At 49.9% G+C, this 22,622-nt stretch overlaps 1 protein-coding gene across 4 annotated transcripts in view; it reads right to left on the reverse strand.

Moving 5' to 3' along the window:
- The window catches only part of LOC119963895 (leucine zipper putative tumor suppressor 3-like), a 293,965-nt gene that overhangs the window by 152,700 nt on the left and 118,643 nt on the right, over positions 1-22,622 (reverse strand). Inside the window, exon 1 of one of the 4 annotated variants that reach the window (XM_038793276.1) lies at positions 156-193. The exons of the other annotated variants lie outside the window; for them this stretch is intronic. The gene's annotated coding sequence lies outside the window, so the exon portion shown is untranslated. Of the gene's footprint in view, positions 1-155; positions 194-22,622 lie in introns of those variants that run through there. 4 annotated transcript variants of the gene reach the window in all.

Here is a 22,622-nt window from a genome sequence, read left to right on the forward strand (position 1 = left end):
CCTCACTCCACACATCCCCATCAAAAACCGGACCCAGTTCACCCTCCCACTTTCTCGCTACTTCCTCCAATGAATTTTTCTCCGTCGATCCAGCCAATGATATCTGAGATCCTCACCAAGGAGGGAGTAGAAAAAAGTTGCAAACCTGTAGGTACCTGAATACATTAGTTCTTATGGTGTCTGTGTGGATTTCCTCCGGGTGCTCCGGATTCCTCCCACAAGTTCCGAAAGACATGCCTGTTAGGTTATTTGGACACTGAATTCTCCCTCTTGTTTGCCCGAACAGGTGCCGGAATGTGCCGACTAGGGGGCTTTTTACAGTAGCATCATTGCAATGTAAACCTACTTGTGACAATAAAGAGTTTTTAAAAATATGTTTTTATTCTCCATTTTCCTCCAAAATTCACCCCCACCCCCAAACACTAAACGGGAACAAATACAAAATCAATCCCCTTAACAATAACAGCGACCCCATCCTCGCACCACCCCAAACAACAGCCCACCTGTCAATATATGCATCCAATGAAACAAACCCTCCCACGGTGGAAACAAAAAACAAAAGAGAAAAAGAGAAAGGAGTCCGGGACCGCCCTTGGTCACCCTCGAGTCCACTCCTCCCTTCCCCCGCCCATGGTCACCCTAGAATCCCCTCTCCCCCACACCCCCCATACTCAACGCCGTCCAACCTCTGAAAAAGTACCGTATGTGATACCCAAGAGTTGTAAACCATCCCCTCCCCTCCCCTCCAACTCCTCCCGCCCACTGCCTCTTGTAAAACTCCTCCCCCCAACCTCGGTTCCTTCCCCCCAACTTTCCACCCCGGCTAGACCACTCGGACCCTGTTCTGCCAGGCGTCGATGACCGCAGCCCCTCCCCCCACCTCACTCCCGTTCACTGACCGGTTTAAACCGGCCAGCGCGGAGGCCCCCGCCCGGGTCCCTTTCCCCCTTGCCCGGCCCTAGGAAAACCCAGAAATCCCCTTTTAGCACACACGCCCCGCATATCCACCTACACCCCAAAGAGCCCTCACTTCTAGTGCAGGTCCCATCACTTCCCTTGTCCAAATATATACAACATTGGCTCCTTTAGCCCATACACCTGCACGCAGTGAAACAAAAAAGAGATAAAAAAGAACAAAATACAGTCCTGAGGTTACATCGGCACATTGCCATATCTCAACTTCTCAGTTCTGCCACAGTCCTTCTGCCTTCGCAAAATCCTCCGCTGCTTCCGCCGTTCCAAAATAAAAGTCCTTGAGCTTATAAGTCACCCTCAGCTTCGCTGGATATGCAATGCCGCACTGCACTGTGCTAATGCACAGTGCCCTCTTCACCCGGTTGAAAGCAGCCCGCCTCCTCGCCAGCTCCGCCGTAAAGTCCTGGTATACACGTATACCAGCTCCAGCCCACTGCACCACCCGCTTCTGCTTGGCCCAGCACAGGACCTTCTCCTTCACACAGTACCTACGAAAGCACAGAGTCACTACCCTTGGCGGCTCACTCGCCTTTGGTACAGGCCTCCCCGACCGATGAGCCCGATCCAGCTCGTATCGGGAGGGATCCTCCCCCTCCCCCAGTAGCTTCACCAGCATAGCGGCAAAATACTCAGTCGGCCTCGGCCCTTCAACTCCTTCGGGCAGCCCCACAATCCTCAAATTCTGTCGCCTGGACCTGTTTTCCAGGTCTTCCATTTTTCCTCGCAGATCCTTGTTCACCTCCATCATCTTCCGCATCTCCTTCCTCATCGAGGTAAGTTGATCACCGTGCTGCAACACCGTCTCCTTCACTACCTTCAGCGCCTCCCCTTGCGCCCGCACCTCCGCCACTGCATCCTCCACCACCGTCATCACCGGGGAAATCGCCTCCTCCACCAGCACACTCAAAACCTCCCTCATCTCCTTCCTCATCCAGGTGTTTTGTAAACTGCCTTTCGAATTCTGCAGCCATCACCGTGGTTATTTCTTCAGCCGTAAGCAATGCGGCCTCCCCCGGTGCTCCAGCCTCCTTTTTTCCTGGTGACCCCGTGATGACCTCTCCTCTTCCCGACGGGCCCTCAGCTGTTATTTTAATGGCCGTTTTCTTACCGACCCTTGATATCTTCTTCTGCCGTGCTTCCTCTGCGCCTTCTCCATGTCTTTGACGCCTCCGTGGACCTTGGGACCGGGCTTAAAGCTCCGAAAATGCCGTTCCCGATCGGGAGCCCTCCGTTGGCGGCCGCCTCCCGCCCGTCGCGACCGGAAGTCCAACAATAAAGATTATTTTTTTAAAAATAACATGGTAATATCATTTACATCGCTTAAAAATGATGTGCCATTTGCACATGACATCACTGTGATGGGATGATGCTCATCTCATCTTGCAGTTCTCTGCCAAATTGATGGGATGAATGGCCTCCATCTGTGCTATATGATTCTAGGAAAACAATGAGAAGAATGCTTTAAAGCATCCACTTCAGGTTTTGGATTATAATACTGCACTGCCAGCTTCAGATTACATTTGCTAAGGTCATTGCTGCAGACCGAGTGAAGATTAACACAGAATTATCAAACAGATGGAAGATCTGGATTCAAAAACAAAAAAATGATTAATACAGCTATTTTATGAAGAGAATTTTCAGATTTGAATGCTTTAGTGAGAAAATGTTTAATCTGGCATGCCAGAGGGGGAAATAATTGTAAATGTTAATAACTGGTAACTGAGGCCAGCTTTTTGACAGAATTTACCAAGTAACAGGGTTTCTATCTCCTCCCAACTCAGAAACTTTAATTGTGACTTCAGGCTTAAAGTCATTTAGCACTGGCGCACACCGAACGTCACCAACTCTTGGGATGGGATGTGTTTGGCTCAGTAAATACGGATTTCTTTACTCCAAGTTTTTAGCAATCAAATAAAGATCCCCATGAGTGGCGACAGTGGCTGAATGGTCTGTTCCTATTCCTACGTTGCTGTGAGGGTGGACTCAGATGTAACAGGTTGACAGAATAGCTCAGGTAATGAAAATGAAACCTGCATTTCAAAAATATCATGCCGCCTTTGGTGCACGGGATTAGCATGGTGCAAGAGGAATCCTGATTGTGGACTTTCCCTCGTTTATCACAGTGTGGCTCAGAATATTATGTGGCCATGGAGTTCAAATTGTTTCAGAGAACCAATTAGTTGCTGATAAAGTAATATATGTTAGGGTTAGCACGGTTAGCACTGCTACCTCACAGCGGCAGAGATCCGGGTTCAATTACAGCTTTGGACGACTGTGTGTGTGGAGTTTTCATGTTCTTTCCGTGTCTGCATGGATTTTCTCCAGGTGCTCCGGTTTCCTCCCACAGTCCAAAAAGTGTGCAGCTTAGGTTGATTGGCCATGCTAAATTGCCCCTTTGTGTCCAAGAAGGTTAGGTGAGGTTATGGGGTTACGGGAAAAGGGAGGGGGCGTGGGCCTGAGGAGGGTTTTCTTTCGGAGGGTCGGTGCAGACTCGATGGGCCGAAAGGCCTCCTTCTGCACTATGCTTCTTTATCTGATCGACAATGTGACTGTGATGCAAAAGGGAATTTAGAAGAAGACTCTAGCAAAAGAGTGGTAAGAATGTGGAATTCGACAGGGATTGTTTGAAGCAAATGGTACAGACGCATTTCAGGGGAAGCTGGATCAGCGGAAGAGGAGGTAGGGAATAGAATGTCGGCGATAGATTTAGATTGTTAAAAATTATTTCATGGGATGTAGGCACCACTAGCTGGGTCCATCCTTAATTGGAATGAGTGGCTTGCTGAGCCATTGAAGAGGGCAGTTAAGAATCAACCACATTGCCGTGGGTCTGGAGTCACACGTAGACGAGGCAAGGATGGCAGAATTCCAAAACCAAATGGGTTTTTAACACAAGAAAATTTATTAGACATCATTATATTTTTATTGAATTCAAATTTCACCATCTCCCATGGTGGGATTCAAAACTATATCCCCAGAGTGTTAACCCTGGATCGCTGGATTACTAGTCCACTGACAAAACCACTATGCCACTGCCTCATAAGTTCCTTGACCATAAATGCTGGGCCAAATGGCATGTTTCCATGTCTTCTATCCTATCTAACCCTCGTAACTATAGATGTTACTGCATTAAAAATAGTTAACTTCGCAGGTCAGATGTGAAATCAGTCAATACAATGAAAAGTGAATTTCTGTTCAAGACACCCTTTTCAGTATCAGCTCCTGATTAAAACATAATGTATATTTATAGAAAATAGTCATTCGGTAGTACAGAACTGGAGTATTGCTGGAAAAAGAGACATGCCAAAGTTTTTCATCTTGCACTCATCAGGACAGGAATACTTCAACCAATCAGAGTCGAGTTGCCAACAAATCAGCACCCCTTTCTCATGCAGTATAAATTGTTGCTCATATTTGAAATTTGGCATTCTTGCATTGATGACTGCAAGATGGAAAGCATCAACAGAATGTCGCTTTTTCAACAATATTAGGAAATGCACTGCTACTGTCATGGAATATTACTTGAGTAAAATGCTACAACCCCGGATACAAGCAATCAAAGGGCGAGAAAAGTCATTACTTATACTAGTTCTACCAATATTACAGTGAAAGCATAGCTTGACACGAGCAGGAGAATCAGAATGGTCAGGCTGAACATAGTGGTGTGTAACCAGCCCTGAAATCAAACTTCTTGATATGTGATTCACACTCAGGACTGGGAAGGGTGCCAGTTTCTATTAGAATGGAGAAAATCTTGTTCATTGGTGCCAAGCATTTTCCTCTACATCAGGGACAGTGGGGTAGGTGACCTGAAGCTGTGAACATTAACCGTAATGTCCTAGATCTTACTGTGAAAATAACAATGAGGCCAACAGCAATCACTGCTGTTTATGCACAAATCAGGCCACAACCTCCAGCAAGTGAAAGAATGTGACTATCTGGAAGTTTCTGTCCTCAATATTCTGCTCCTCCATAATCTTTGCAAAAATAACAGAATAGGAGGAGTAGGCCAATTGGTCCCTTGAGCTTGCTCTGTCAATCAATAAGGTCACGGTTGATCCAATTGCGGCGTCAACGCCGCAATCGGACACAACCTCAAATTCTGGCTTACTGTGCCCTGCCGGAAACTCCCCCCAAATTTCATCCCCTCCTTTACCCTCTCAAATCTGGCCTCTCACCCCTCCGCCACCCTCAACAAGTGCCGGTCCTGGCAAGATCCTGGATTTACCACAAGGTCCAGGCTCCGCTTTGTAGGGCCTGCCTGTCAACTCTGCTCCCAGTGCCCCTGCTCCCAATGGCCCTGCTGGGACCAGAGAGCTGCCGGCCCTCTGAGACGCGACTTCCTTTGGGGAGCACGGTAGCACAAGTGAATAGCACTGTGGCTTCACAGCGCCAGGGTCCCAGGTTCGATTCCCCGCTGGGTCACTGTCTGTGTGGAGTTTGCACGTTCTCCCCGTGTCTGCGTGGGTTTCCTCCGGGTGCTCCGGTTTCCTCCCACAGTCCAAAGATATGCAGGTTAGGTGGACTGGCCATGCAAAATTGCCCTTAGTGTTCAAAAAGGTTAGGAGGGGTTATTGGGTTACGGGGATAGGGTGGAAGGGAGGGCTTAATGTGGGTCGGTGCAGACTCGATGGGCCAAATGGCCTCCTTCTGCACTGTATGTTCTATGTTCCTCGCTCGATGTGGGTGGAAGCCTCATCTCTCGTCACTTAATGTTGCGCAAAGTCCCACTTCAGGACTTGAGCATTAAGATAAAGACTGATACTCCAGTGCAGGACTGAGGGAGTGCAGTACTGATGCACATGCTGTTTTCCATCTCAGGTGGATGCAAAAGATTCTGTGCCACCATTTTAAAGAGGAGCTGGGACATTTTGCCCATTGCCCTGGCCAATATTTATTCCCCAATTAAGATAAAATCAAACAGATTAGCGGTTGGTATCACACTGCTGTTTGTAGGTGCTGGCTGGGTGTAAATTGGCCACTGCACCGCCTACATTACAAACTGCTACACTACAAAATGATTTCATTGGGTGTAATGAATTTTGGGACATCCTAACATCATGAACGGCACTATATAAATGCAAGTTCTTTCTTTATTTTTCTTTATTTTCTTATTTATCCTTTACAATTGCTGTACATATTAACAACTGTCAGTTACTCCATTAGTAAGAATATATGCAAGCACACTGAATAGTCAATGTTAAGTAGACATACTTTGTCAGAGGTTTTGTATGCAAAAGTTAAGTGAGAAAATGGGTGTAATGAATTTTGGGACATCCTAACATCATGAACGGCACTATATAAATGCAAGTTCTTTCTTTATTTTTCTTTCCGCAGCCACCCAATCCTCCTGATATTTGCACTCCTCCAATATTTTAGCATCCCCCAATTTCACTCGATCCCAACTTGTGATCATTAACTACTCCAATGCACTGCTCGCTTGCCTCCACATTCTTCCCACCGTAAACTTAGCATCATCCAAAATGCTGCTGCCCATGTCCGCCCTCACCCTAAGTCTTAAAGGCGGTCTTGTGGCACTGTGGTAGCGTTCTTACCTCTGGACCAGAAAGCTGTGGGTTCAATTCCAATGCCAGGACTTGCTGGCCATGGAAGGAGTGTTCATAACGCGGTTCAATAGATTGATAATCAGGTTGGGAATTCCAACACATTCCTCAAAGGGGGAAAAGTACCTATGTGAAAAATATGCTGAAAGTCCTATTCACCTATCGCCACTCGTGGACCTATATTGGTTCCCAGTCAAGCCCTAATTCAAGAAGTCCAGTCTACTTTCACAGTACTGTTCTCCTTTAAGATTTTGAATCAAATCTTAGACAAAACAAAGCCATTTTTTCATTTAAAGCCAAAACCAGGCACTGTGTATACAAATTGAGGCATGAAATTCAACAATTTATCAGATCATGCCCGATTTATGTGTCCGTTTCTACCACAGCTAAACTTGTCAGTGAGATATTTAGGCATCCAAGCTCCCGCCTGCAATTATTTGGCTCTGAATTCACACTGTTTAAAATCTAGCTGAAGATTGTTGAATATTTTCCATAAAACCCAAGAACGATTTTACGAGGTCTCTCTCTCTCTCTACTGGTGCTCGAGTCCAGCAAGCCACCTATTTTCCCTTATTAAAAGGCACTGTTGAAATTAGATTCCATTAACTGTGCTGCTATAGCCGGAGCTAAAATCACTGTTCGCAAATCACTTAGCAACTAATACTGTTTTCAAAATGGTTTAAATTAATTTTCTTTTGGATGAACACAATGTAGCAGAGAATAGCACATAAATAATTTGTCTCAAGTCAGGGATTAACCAAACTCAATTACTCTCTCTAAGATGAATCACATTGTTAGAATCAAAGCCTAGTAAACACGAGAAATGTTAACGTGATAGTTTGCAGTTCTGATGTGACGCGTGTGGTTCTGGTGTCATTGGCACAGTTATAGCATGATGGGTGTTGTTCCAATTCGTTTGGATGCGACATGAGGGGGGTCAGTGTAGCTTACTTGGCTGGACAGCTGGTTCGTGATGCAGAGCAAGGTCAGCAGAGCGGGTTCAATTCCCGTACCGACTGAAGTTATCAAGAGGGCCCCCTTTTCTCAACCTTGCCCCTTGCCTGAGGTGTGGTGATCCTCAGGTTAAATCACTACCAGTCAGCTCTCCCCCTCAAAGGGGAAAGCAGCCTCTGGTCACCTGGGGCGATGGCGACCTTACCTGGGTGTGAGATAGGGTGGAGAAATTCCTTGGCGTCAATGTAGATGAGACATTCCTCAATGGCATCAATGAAGAATAATACCAAGGTGGATGGTGGTGCCGTTATGCCCCAGGGAATCGAGGTAGGTCTGTGTAGCACCAGCAAGAGCAATTTTTCTCTAAACATGCTGTCCTTTCTCTTAATGAATCCTCATTGTGAAGCAATCAAGATCCTTCAACAATCTCCAGCTCGACACACTCTTTCCTATCTTTTATATAACCTTGGACTATGGGTCTTCCATCTTCATCTACATTCTCTATGGTAAGAATAAATGGCTGATCTGCTTTTTTTGGAGATACAGGTTGTGTGGGAACCTGGTAATTTCCCTACACTGGCTCTACAATTGCTGCAAACGTGCAGGCCTCACATCACGTCCTTATTGGAGTATCTGAAAGGCAAGTCAGAACACTGTGCAAAACGAATGGACATTTAGAATCACTTACAAGGTTTGCCAGCCTTGGCAAAAAACATTTTGATTCATCATCTGCTACCCGCCGCCCCGCTGAGTGCGGGTCTGTTCTGTTAAAAACAGAAAGGATGGCAGCACGGTGGCGCAGTGGGTTAGTCCTGTTGCCTCACGCCGCCGAGGCCCCAGGTTTGATCCAGGCTCTGGGTCACTGTCCGTGTGGAGTTTATCCATTCTCCCCGTGTTTGCGTGGGTTTCGCCCCCACAACCCAAAAGATGTGCAGGCTAGGTGGACTGGCCACGCCAAATTGCCGCTTAATTGGAAAAAAATGAATTGGGTACTCTAAATTTATTTAAAAACAACAGAAAGGAGACCTCAACTGCACTGAGCTGGAGTGACTCAAAATGGAATGGTCTTGGCCGAATGTGTCCTTGCATTTTCCAGAGATTTTCACAGAAAACGGAACTTTTTCAGCGTAGGGCTGGAATTCTCTGGTCGTTGGGATTCACTTTTCCCGCTGGCAGCACACCCCCAGCGCCATGGGGTGGTTTCAATGGGGAATCCCATTGACAAGCAGCGGGAAGAGAGAATCCCGTCTCCAGCAAATGGAACATCGCTGAGAGTCATGTGGCTGGGGGTCTGGAGAATCCCACCCCAGGTTTTCACCATTGTCCTGTTGGATTGATCCAGTGACTGAGGCTGGAGAGTACTGGGTTACGGGGACAGGGTGGAGGTGTGGGCTTAGGTAGGGTGCTCTTTCCAGGGGCCGGTGCAGACCCGATAGGCTGAATGGCCTCATTCTGCACTGTAAACTCTATGATTCTATGTGTACAAAATCTGGACCACAAATAATAAAATAAGTGTAAAATTGGTGATCTTTAATCTGGTGGCTAAAAGAAAACACAATTGGTGGTGGAGAACAGTTCGTGAAGATGAGAAAACAAAATTAACACGTAAAGCGGAAAGTCAAATGAAAGGCATCAACAAACCAAAGAGGAAAGATTCCTTCAGTATTAGAGCACGTATAATGATGGCAGTAAACCTTACCCTAGAGGTTTGACAAATGCGAGGGAGGATTGACTGAGTTCAATCTTAAACTGATCCATCAATCCTATACTCCAGGGCACATTACCAGCCTTTATCATTTAGATATTAGTAACTGAAGGACACTTTAAACAGACTCATTGGGCGAGATTCTCCCAAAACGGGAGAAATCGTAAAGCCAGCGCGCCCCTTCCCGACCGGGGACCGATTCTGGTCCCCGGTTGGGGCTAGCAGCCCGACGCCGTAGGCTCCGGCAAGACGGGCTTAACGAAAATCGTTAAGCCCGCTTGCCGGAGTTAGCGCCGGCTGACGCGTCATATGACGTCAGCCGCGCATGCGCAGTTTGGAAGACTCCAACCCGCGCATGCGCGGGTGACGTCATCGCGTTTTTGCGCGAAACCCGCGCATGCGCGGGCCGGGTTGGCCCTCAGCCGCCCCGCGAATGGATACTGCGGGGCGGCGGAAGGACAAGTAGTGCGCGGGCATCGGGCCCGCTGCCCGCGATCGGTGCCCACCGATCGCGGGCCCATGGCACCCTTGGCACGGCCGTGGTACTGCCGTGCCAATCGGTGCCATGGTTATAAAAAGCGAGTTTGTGACGCCGTTTTTACAAACGGCAAGACCAGGTGTGTTTGCCGTTCGTAAAAACGGCGGAAAGGGCTGGGACTTCGGCCCATCTAACAGCTGAGAATCGCTGCCGGCCATAAAAAAACGGCGGCAGCGATTCGGGTCGGGACTTCGGCGGGGGGGGGGGGGTGGGAGAATAGCGGGAGGGCGGCAAAAATGTCGGGAAGGCCCTCCCGCTATTCTCCCACCCGTCGTGGGGGGCGGAGAATTTCGCCCCAGGTGTGTTTGCCGTTCGTAAAAACGGCGGAAAGGGCTGGGACTTCGGCCCATCTAACAGCTGAGAATCGCTGCCGGCCGTAAAAAAACGGCGGCAGCGATTCGGGTCGGGACTTCGGCGGGGGGGTGGGAGAATAGCGGGAGGGCGGCAAAAATGTCGGGAAGGCCCTCCCGCTATTCTCCCACCCGTCGTGGGGGGCGGAGAATTTCGCCCATTATATTTCACTGAGTAAGACAAGAAGTGAGAGACGGTGACCCAAAAGAAGTGAAAAATCAAGGTGGATGGCACAGACGAAGAGTTAAGCAGGTCTGCGATTGACTGCTGAAGGATTTGCCAGTGACATGAAGTCCCGAGAGAATAAAAGGTCAATATTACAAACAATAATTCTTCAATGTGCGTATGTGGCCAACAGAGAGGAGACATGGGGCAGAGTTGAAGAATAACGGCGTCTTGCAAACCTCACTAAATAAAACAGCAGGACGTCAGAATAAATCAGAAATGTGAAGAGGAAAGGCAAGATTCTCTATCCGTGATGCAGCATCATTGCTAATCTCCAGGAAAAATTAAGAAAGTGGAAATGCTTTTCAGATTACTTTTGGCATCTCCAGTTCTCAGATTCTGAAAACAGATGCAAACTATGCTCACTAAATGTAGTATGTGGCCTAACTGCCTGACACTGAGCTTGTTCCAGCACGCGTGTATGTGGGGGGACAACCTGCCCATCCTTGGGCTTATTGAGGCTTCTTGAGTGCCTCATCCTGACCACGCTACTATTTTAATCACAGCCGGGGAACCACACCCCAAGCGGGTAATCAGACAACTTTTGCTGCAGGAGCTGGTATTGGTGTAAGTTGGGGAGGGCGGTGGGGGGAGAGGAGTCCCCTTTGGGGGTCATTGGAGGCACCCACTCACCCAGAGGTGTCATCCCCATATGGGTCTCTCAAATACACCCCATCCTCGCAATCCAACTGGATTGTCTGGCAGCTCTGTAAGGCTTGGCATCCTCTGAGTTCATTAACCCTCCCTCCCACCCCGAGTGCATAATCGATGAGTGGAAGCCACGTTTTTGCAGACGGGCTACCAACAGATTTTGTCAGTCGTGCAGTGGGGAACATGTAAAATCTGAACCTATAAGTTTGCCAAATGTTCAAGACGGCCTCACTGATAATAGAAGAAAAGTACATAAAGGGCCAACGAGGTCAGATTTACAGCCAGATCTGTTGAATTGGATATCGCAGATCAGAAATATAGACAGAGGGGCTAGAAACAAAATCAGGCCACTGACACAGATTGCCTCACGATAAACCAATCTTGGAAAACAGATCTCAAAATGGCATTAATTCCATTCATTACAACAACAAAGAACCCAACAACTGACTATGACAAGGGTATACATGGCATGTTGTTACGAATTGGAGAAAATTAAGATTAAAGAATGAAACTGGGATGAAATAAACAGAGGGATGATTGATAAGAGAAGTTAGTTGTATGGAGGGGTGTTTTGATATGTGAATTAGCCTACCAGTGAGAAAAGCAAGTGTTTACCTATGTAACAAGAGGAAAACAATGGGATGTAGAAGAGGTGACTTTAAATTGTGAGATAAGGGAATTAGCACTTGTATGCTGAAAACTGGGCCCAGACTATGGGTAATGTCAAAGGTAAAGAATGATTTATCCATTGCACAGTAGCTGGAGAACGGCAGACAGTAGAAGCAGCTACCATCACAGCCACACCCAGCTACCATCACAGCTACACCCAGCTACCATCACAGCTACACCCAGCTACCATCACAGCTACACCCAGCTACCATCACAGCTACACCCAGCTACCATCACAGCTACAGCCAGCTACCATCACAGCTACACCCAGCTACCATCACAGCTACACCCAGCTACCATCACATCTACACCCAGCTACCATCACAGCTACACCCAGCTACCATCACAGCTACACCCAGCTACCATCACTTCTACACCCAGCTACCATCACAGCTACACCCAGCCATCATCACAGCTACACCCAGCCACCATCACATCTACACCCAGCTACCGTCACAGCTACACCCAGCTACCATCACATCTACACCCAGCTAACATCACAGCTACACCCAGCTACCATCACAGCTACACCCAGCTACCATCACAGCTACACCCAGCTACCATCACAGCTACACCCAGCTACCATCACAGCTACACCCAGCTACCATCACATCTACACCCAGCTACCATCACAGCTACACCCAGCTACCGTCACAGCTACACCCAGCTACCATCACAGCTCCACCCAGCTACCATCACAGCTACACCCAGCTACCATCACAGCTACACCCAGCCACCATCACATCTACACCCAGCTACCATCACAGCTACACCCAGCTACCAACACAGCTACACCCAGCTACCATCACAGCTACACCCAGCTACCATCACATCTACACCCAGCTACCATCACAGCTACACCCAGCTACCATCACAGCTCCACCCAGCTACCATCACAGCTACACCCAGCTACCATCACAGCTACACCCAGCTACCATCACATCTACACCCAGCTACCATCACATCTACACCCAGCTACCATCATATCTACACCCAGCTACCATCACAGCTACACCCAGCTACCATCACAGCTACACCCAGCTACCATCACAGCTACACCCAGCTACCATCAAATCTACACCCAGCTACCATCACAGCTACACCCAGCTACCATCACATCTACACCCAGCTACCATCAAATCTACACCCAGCTACCATCACAGCTACACCCAGCTACCATCACAGCTCCACCCAGCTACCATCACAGCTACACCCAGCTACCATCACATCTACACCCAGCTACCATCACAGCGACACCCAGCTACCATCACAGCTACACCCAGCTACCATCACAGCTACACCCAGCTACCATCACAGCTACACCCAACTACCATCACAGCTACACCCAGCTATCATCACAGCTACACCCAGCTACCATCACAGCTACACCCAGCTACCATCACAGCTACACCCAGCTACCATCACAGCTACACCCAACTACCATCACAGCTACACCCAGCTACCATCACAGCTACACCCAGATACCATAACACCTACACCCAGCTACCATCACAGCTACACCCAGCTACCATCACATCTACACCCAGCTACCATCACAGCTACACCCAGCTACCATCACACCTACACCCAGCTACCATCACAGCTACACCCAGCTACCATCACATCTACACCCAGCTACTATCACAGCTACACCCAGCTACCATCACAGCTACACCCAGCTACCATCACAGCTACACCCAGCTACCATCAAAGCTACAGCCAGCTACCATCACATCTACACCCAGCTACCATCACATCTACACCCAGCTACCATCACAGCTACACCCAGCTACCATCACAGCTACACCCAGCTACCATCACAGCTACACCCAGCTACCATCACAGCTACACCCAGCTACCATCACAGCTACACCCAGCTACCATCACAGCTACACCCAGCTACCATCACATCTACACCCAGCTACCATCACAGCTACACCCAGCTACCATCACAGCTACACCCAGCTACCATCACATCTACACCCAGCTATCATCACATCTACACCCAGCTATCATCACAGCTACACCCAACTACCATCACAGCTACACCCAGCTGCAATCACAGCTACACCCAGCTACCGTCACAGCTACACCCAGCTACCATCACAGCTACACCCAGCTACCATCATATCTACACACAGCTACCATCACATCTACACCCAGCTACCATCACAGCTACACCCAGCTACCATCACATCTACACCCAGCTATCATCACAGCTACACCCAACTACCATCACATCTACACCCAGCTACCATCACAGCTACACCCAGCTACCATCACAGCTACACCCAGCTACCATCACAGCTACACCCAGCTACCGTCACAGCTACACCCAGCTACCATCACAGCTACACCCAGCTACCGTCACAGCTACACCCAGCTACCATCACAGCTACACCCACCTACCATCATATCTACACACAGCTACCATCACAGCTACACCCAGCTACCATCACAGCTACAGCCAGCTACCATCACAGCCAAACCCAGCTACCATCACAGCTACACCCAGCTACCATCACAGCTACACCCAGCTACCATCACATCTACACCCAGCTACCATCACAGCTACACCCAGCTACCATCACATCTACACCCAGCTACCATCACATCTACACCCAGCTACCATCACAGCTACACCCAGCTATCATCACATCTACACCCAGCTACCATCACAGCTACACCCAGCTACCATCACAGCTACACCCAGCTACCATCACATCTACACCCAGCTACCATCACAGCTACACCCAGCTACCATCACATCTACACCCAGCTACCGTCACAGCTACACCCAGGTATCATCACAGCTACACCCAGCTATCATCACAGCTACACCCAGCTACCATCACAGCTACACCCAGGTACCATCACTTGTCCACCCAGCCATCATCACAGCTGCACCCAGCTACCATCACATATACACCCAACTACCATCACATCTACACCCAACTACCATCACAGCTACACCCAGCTACCATCACAGCCACACCCAGCTACCATCACATATACACCCAGCTACCATCACATCTACACCCAGCTACCATCACAGCTACACCCAGCTACCATCACAACTACACCCAGCTACCATCACAGCTACACCCAGCTACCATCACAGCTACCATCACAGCTACACCCAGCTACCATCACAGCTACACCCAGCTAACATCACAGCTACACCCAGCTACCATCACATCTACACCCAGCTACCATCACAGCTACACCCAGCTACCATCACAGCTACACCCAGCTACCATCACAGCTACACCCAGCTACCATCACAGCTACACCCAGCTATCATCACATCTACACCCAGCTACCATCACATCTACACCCAGCTACCATCACATCTACACCCAGCTACCATCATATCTACACCCAGCTACCATCACAGCTACACCCAGCTACCATCACAGCTACACCCAGCTAACATCACAGCTACACCCAGCTACCATCACTTCTACACCCAGCTACCATCACAGCTACACCCAGCTACCATCACAGCTACACCCAGCTACCATCATAGCTACACCCAGTTACCATCACAGCTACACCCAGCTACCATCACAGCTACACCCAGCTACCATCACAGCTACACCCAGCTACCGTCACAGCTACACCCAGCTACCATCACAGCTACACCCAGCTACCATCACAGCTACACCCAGCTACCATCACAGCTAAACCCAGCTACCATCACATCTACACCCAGCTACTATCACAGCTACACCCAGCTACCATCACTTCTACACCCAGCTACCATCACAGCTACACCCAGCTACCATCACAGCTACACCCAGCTACCATCACAGCTACACCCAGCCACCATCACAGCTACACCCAGCTACCATCACAGCTACACCCAGTTACCATCACAGCTACACCCAGCTACCATCGCATCTACACCCAGCTACCATCACAGCTACACCCAGCTACCATCACAGCTACACCCAGCTACCATCACAGCTACACCCAGCTACCATCACAGCTACACCCAGCTACCGTCACAGCTACACCCAGCTACCATCACATCTACACCCATCTATCATCACATCTACACCCAGCTATCATCACATCTACACCCAGCTATCATCACATCTACACCCAGCTACCATCACATCTACACCCAGCTACCATCACAGCTACACCCAGCTACCATCACAGCCAAACCCAGCTACCATCACATCTACACCCAGCTACCATCACAGCTACACCCAGCTACCATCACAGCTACACCCAGCTACCATCACAGCTACACCCAGCTACCATCACAGCTACACCCAGCCACCATCACATCTACACCCAGCTACTATCACAGCTACACCCAGCTACCATCACAGCTACACCCAGCTACCATCACAGCTACACCCAGCTACCATCACAGCTACACCCCGCTATCATCACAGCTACACCCAGCTACCATCACAGCCACACCCAGCTACCATCACAGCTACACCCAGCTACCGTCACCGCTACACCCAGCTACCATCACATCTACACCCAGCTACCATCACATCTACACCCAGCTACCATCACATCTACACCCAGCTACCATCACAGCTACACCCAGCTATCATCACAGCTACACCCAACTACCATCACAGCTACACCCAGCTGCCATCACAGCTACACCCAGGTATCATCACAGCTACACCCAGCTACCATCACAGCCACACCCAGCTACCATCACAGCTACACCCAGCTACCATCACAGCTACACCCAGCTACCATCACATCTACACCCAGCTACCATCACAGCTACACCCAGCTACCATCACAGCTACACCCAACTACCATCACATCTACACCCAGCTACCATCACATCTACACCCAGCTACCGTCACATCTACACCCAGCTACCATCACACCTACACCCAGCTACCATCAAAGCTACAGCCAGCTACCATCACAGCAACACCCAGCTACCATCACAGCTGCAGGCAACAGTCTCCCCCTGAAAACAACTTATTGCTAAAAAGCAGCTGGTTAAAATCTCAAAACTTGAACAGAGAAGATTACACCTTAGCGAAAGTGACAATGGTTTTTCAAAACAAGGATAAATAACCTCGGCATGGTAATCATCTGCTGGATTTAGGACATACACATGTGATATTGTGTGTTGTTTGGAAAAAGGGGTGTCTCATAGTTCACAGTGCCAGGGTCCCAGGTTCAATTCCCGGCTTGGGTCACTGTCTGTGCGGAGTTTGCACTGTGCGGAATGTATCTCTGCAATCACATGGAAAGTATAGACAGCTATCTGGACTCTTTGGAATATATTGGATTTGTTTAAACAGGTCCAGTTAGTCCAATTCAGAGAACGAGTCCTATTTCTACATTTTGTTTCATGGCATTTGTATTAAACTGAGATTTTTAAAAACTGTAAACATGTCCACGCGGGTACCTGAAATTATAAAATAATTAAATTTCGAATCTACACACAAGTGACAATCTGAAGTGAATGATCAGGATAATCTTATTGTCAGAGTAGAGAGAATGTTAATCAGCAACACAGTGTTTCAAAACACAGAAAATATAACTAATGTTCTGTCTCTTCCATTTATATTACAAATTAAAGGCTGAAAACATATAATTACGTTTCACAAAGCTCTGCCTTAGCAGATGTTTAAATCCTGCACATTTTGATTGTGAAGCAGACAGGGTTTTTCTTCTGCTCTGAGAGCGGAGAATTTTCTTTCAGATGAGATTTAATTTTTTTAAAATGTATTGTTCAGTGGGATGTGCGTATCGCAGACAAGGCCAGGATTTCTTGCCCATCCCTAATTGCCCATGAACTGAGTGGCTTCTTAGGCTTCTTCAGAGGACAGAGAAGAGTCAAGAACATTGCTGTGGGGTCTGAAGTCACATGTACACCAGGCCAGCTAAGGACGGCAGATTTCCTTCCCTAAAGGAGATAAGTGAGCCAGGTGTGTTTTTTTTTAAATGGAAAGATGCTGAGGTGATATTTAAAGCAGTGTCCCCAGAGCATTAGCTTGGGCCTCTGGATTACCTAATCACAGAATCATCTAATGCCTCTCTTGAACTTGCCTCCACAACACTTCCGGGGACTGCAGTCCAGACCCGAACCACTCGAAAATACATTTCGAACATCGCATTTGCTTCTTTTGCAAATCATTTTAAATGTGTTTCCTCTCGTTCTAGATTCTTTTTCCAACGGGAACAGGTCCCCCCTCCCCACCCTATCCACCCCCCTCATGATTCTGAACACCTCTGTCAAATCTTCTCTTGGCCTTCTTGCCTCCATGGAGAACAGTTCCAACCTCTCCAACGTATCGTTGGGGCAGCACGGTAGCATTGTGGATAGCACAATCGCTTCACAGCTCCAGGGTCCCAGGTTCGATTCCGGGCTTGGGTCACTGTCCGTGCGGAGTCTGCACATCCTCCCCGTGTGTGCGTGGGTTTCCTCCGGGTGCTCCGGTTTCCTCCCACAGTCCAAAGATGTGCAGGTTAGGTGGATTGGCCATGCTAGAAATTGCCCTTAGTGTCTAAAATTGCCTTTAGTGTTGGGTGGGGTTATTGGGTTGTGGGGATAGGGTGGAGGTGTTGACCTTGGGTGGGATGCTCTTTCCAGGAGCTGGTGCAGACTCGATGGGCTGAATGGCCTCCTTCTGCACTCTATGTATGTATCCTCAGAACTGAAGTTTCTCATCCCTGGAGTCTGTTTCTTCAGCCCCCTTTTAACTTCTTCACTCGTGAAAGAGGTGCGGTTATCTGTTACTAGCATGTCAGGGATCCCTCAGGGTGGAAAAAGAAATACGCAAATGCTTGACGGAAGTGATCGTCACCTGGACTGGCGAAATCACGTGCACACGAGCCAAAGGGCAATCCCAGGTGCAGGGGTGCTGCCGCGGGGAACTTCTAGGACACTTTGTTTTTTACAATATTTTTATTAAGGCATTTGCATGAAGAGTAAATACAAACCAACACAAGAGCAAGAACAAACAAAAACCTCATAATAAATAACGAACCAACACCCAACCGCCCCCGCCATTCCCCTCCTCCCGTCCTGTCTTCCCCATTTTAATCCCTTTATCCCCCCCCCATCCCTGCTGACACCTCAATTCTCCTTGAAGAAGTCGATGAACAGCTTCCATCTCAGAGCAAACCTATCAACCCATCCTCTTAAGACAAACTTAATTTTCTCCCCCCGTTTCGGTGGCTCCGAGTCCCTGCACTCCAGCAATATCCGCCTCCGGGCTATCAGGGAGGCAAAGGCCAGAACATCGGCCTCTCTCACCCCCTGGACTCCCGAATCTTCCGACACACCAAATATCACCTCTTCTGGACTCGGGATCACCTTCACCCTCAGCACCTCGGATATTACATCCGCAAACCCCTGCCAGACCCCTTTCAGTTTCGGACATGTCCAAAACATGTGAACATGGTTCGCTGGCCTCCAGCGCACCACCCACACCTGTCCTCCACCCCCTCAAAGAGCATGCTCATCTTAGCCACCGTCATGTGCATCCTATGAACTACCTTAAACTGGATAAGGCTGAACCTTGCGCACAAAGAGGATGCAGTCATCATCCTCGGAGCCTCCTCCCACAATCCGGCCTCCAGTTTCTCCTCCCATTTCCGCTTGACTTCCCCTATCGGGGCTCCCTCCCAGTCAATTAGCTCCTTGTAGATCTCAGTCACATTGCCCTCCCCTACCCCTTCCCTCTCTAACACGTTATTCTGTAGTCCCGATGTCGGCACCATGAGTGAAGGTGTCCATGGTACTGTGCAGTCGGTGACGACCATAACTGAGGGTTTCGGCAGCATGTCCGACTCACTGCGGGCTGCCACCCAGCACCAGACCTAGATGAGGGTCTGTGGGACATGTCCCGTTCTCAGATGGGCATGGCTGAGGCGCTGTAGAGTATGTCCCAGTTACTGAGGAGCATCGCCGAGGGCGTTGACACCATGGTGCGGACCATGGGGAACCGCGAGGGCTGGCAGAGCCAGATGATGCAGGGGCAGCCGGGGCTCGAACCAGCTGCCCCTCCGTCCCAAGGTGAGCCCCAAGGCCTTGTGGGTATCGATCGGGAGGAGGGGGTGCTGGGGGCCAGGCTGAACCTGCCCCCTGGAGTGGCAGTGGCCAGCAGCTCCCCTGAGTTCCACCCCTAGAATGAGGCCACGTTGCGCAGTCAGCACACGGGACAGGGCGGCACAGCTGTGCATGTGCCGCTGACAAGTGAGCCGGGGCCTTCCGGCCCCAGGGAACATCTGCCAGGGGCATCGAGGGCTACGGGACAAGGTAAGCAGCTGGCTGCCTCCACCTCAGATGTGCATCCTGGGGAAGCATCAAGCTGTAGTGGGAGAGCGAGGAGGGCCATGCACATTGAAGATCACTGAGGGCACTGGGGTAGGGGGTGGGAGTTAGCAAGGGTTTGGAGAGGGGATGGATTGGGGCTGGGGGGGGGGCATCATTGGGAGTGGGGTATTGCACGGCACGTTAATTAACTTTATGCGCAACCATTACGATGCCTCTGTCACTTTCTTCCACAATGTGGGCTGACCCTGAACCCTTTGCCCATCTCTTCAGGCCTCCGTGTCTCCCCCCCCCCCCCCCCCCCACCTCCCCTCCTTCCACACCCATTGTGACGCTCGCCCAGACTCCCGCCATGGACACGTTCCCGGAGCTGTGTCCCATCCACTGGGTGTTCAGATGTTGGCTGCTACGTGTTTGGTGTTGTCTCCCGCAGTGTTCAAGCAGTGTCCAGGTATCAAGGTGTGATTGGGAAACTAGGCAATGACTTCCACATGCTACATGGCCCACCCACCCACGGGAATCTACTTGGTATGTGTGAAGTGCTCGCTTAACCACGATCGGCAATTCCCTATTCGCGATAGCCTTCAGCCCCATGGCCAGAGGCCTCCGCAGTCGGTTGGGGTTATGGGTGATCGTGGGGAAGATGGGCAGGGAGAAGGGTTGTCTCCAGAATGAGGTTGGGATCCAGGGGTTGGCATGGTGGTGCAGCAAGCGACTGCCCCGGAGGTTTTGGCTTCTCCTGCTATTCACCGGCATCGTTACACTTAAGCGAGAGTGCAACGAGGCTGGAGAATCGCGCCCTGAGTCGGTGATCAGAATTTACAACAAGCTTCTTTCAAACGGTGATTCTGACTGAATAATTGGAAAGGGATTTCTCATGACTGGCTGGCCGGTCATTTTGAAAAACTCTGCTTGAAGCCTGACTTCCAAGGGAGATTCAAAGGGGTCTTGTGCTGGAGTCAAACTTAGAAGTCCTACATTGCAGCAGGCCATTCGGCCCATAAAGTCTGCACCAAACCTCTGACAGAGCACCGTACCCAGGCCCACTCCCCCGTCCCAACCCCGTAATGTAACCTGTACATCCTTGACACTAAGGAGCAATTTAGCATCGCCAATCCAAATCTTTGCCTGTGGCAGTAGCACCCAGAGGAACCCCAAGCAGACACTGGGAGAACGTGCAAATTCCACACACAGTGAACCATGGCCGGAACTGAACGCAGGTTCCTAGCACTGTGAGGCAGCAGGGCTAACCACTGTGCCACCCTTTGCTTCCAGGCTCTTCTCTCTTTGGAGGTTTCTTTTTCTGGTGAATTTTCTCCACATCTGTACCTTCAGTTGGGACCTTGTTTCGGTTCAGAATCTCGGTTTTTCTGCATTCTCTTGAGGCTTTTGATCCAGACACTGCCACCACGAGCAATCCTGCTTCAGACACTATGGGCGCGATTCTCCGCCCCCCACGCCAGGTGGGAGAATAGCGGGAGGGTCTCCCGACATTTTTCACGCCCTCCCGCTATTCTGCCCCCCCCACGCCCGACCCATGCCACGAATCGCCGCTCGCCGTTTTTCACGGCGAGCGACGATTCTCCGAGGCCGATGGGCCAAGCGGCCGGGCCTTCACGCCTGTTTCAACATGGCAGCAAACACACCTGCTCGCTGCCGTTGTGAAACGGGCGCCAGATGCCCGTTTGGGGCATCTGGGGGCCCGATTGGCACGGCAGTACCACGGCAATGCCAAGGGGGGCATAGACCCGTGATCGGTGCCCACCGAACCGCGGGCCGTGCGTCCGTAACAGACGCATTCTTTTTCCCTCCGCCACCCCGCAAGGTCAAGCTGCCACGTCTTGCAGGGCGGCTGAGGGAAAAGACGCCAACTGCGTATGCGCAGGTTGGCGTTGTCCAACCTGCGCATGCGCGGCCGACGTCGCCAGCCGGCGTGACGCTTGACGTGCGGCCTTGACGACCGTCGTCACGGCCATGCCGCCGTGACGCACGGGGCCGCGCTCCTAGCCCCGCCCGGGGAGAATCGGCCCCGGAAGTGGGTGTGAAGGCTGCCGTGGGTCACGGCCTGTCCCACGGCAGCCTTTACGATTCTCCGCATTTGCGGAGAATCTCACCCTATGAATTAGGGTTGAGATAGCCTTGAGTTTATTGTCTGTCAGTCCAAAGATGTGCAGGTTGGGTGGATTGGCCATAATAAAATTGATCCTAGTGTCCAGGATGTGCAGTTTAGGTGGGGTTACAGGGATAGGGCTGGGTGGGGTGGGAGTAGGGTGCTCTTTCAGAGGGCCAGTGCAGACTCAATGAGCAGAAAGGCCTCCCTCTGCACTATTGTTAACAGCAAGTCTATACTGACAACTCATTACTATATTTACATATACATTAAAGAGTACAAGTATGAAACTAACTCCATCACAGGTCTTTACACATCTCTGTCCATTTCTATACTGACCCTGGGTCTCGGTCATGTGCCTTTGTGCATCACTGTGTGGACGGTACTGTACTCAGACCCACATTAACCCTCTAAATATCAGCCCCACATTAACCCTGTGTGCACCAGCCTCACATTGATCCTGTATACACCAGCCCCACATTAACCCTGTCTATACCAGCCCCACATTAATGCTGTATACACCAGCCCCACATTAACCCTGTCTATACCAGCCCCACATTAATGCTGTATACACCAGCCCCACATTAACCCTGTCTATACCA

This window comes from Scyliorhinus canicula, chromosome 3 (assembly GCF_902713615.1).
Source record: "Scyliorhinus canicula chromosome 3, sScyCan1.1, whole genome shotgun sequence".
Lineage (NCBI taxonomy): Eukaryota > Metazoa > Chordata > Chondrichthyes > Carcharhiniformes > Scyliorhinidae > Scyliorhinus > Scyliorhinus canicula.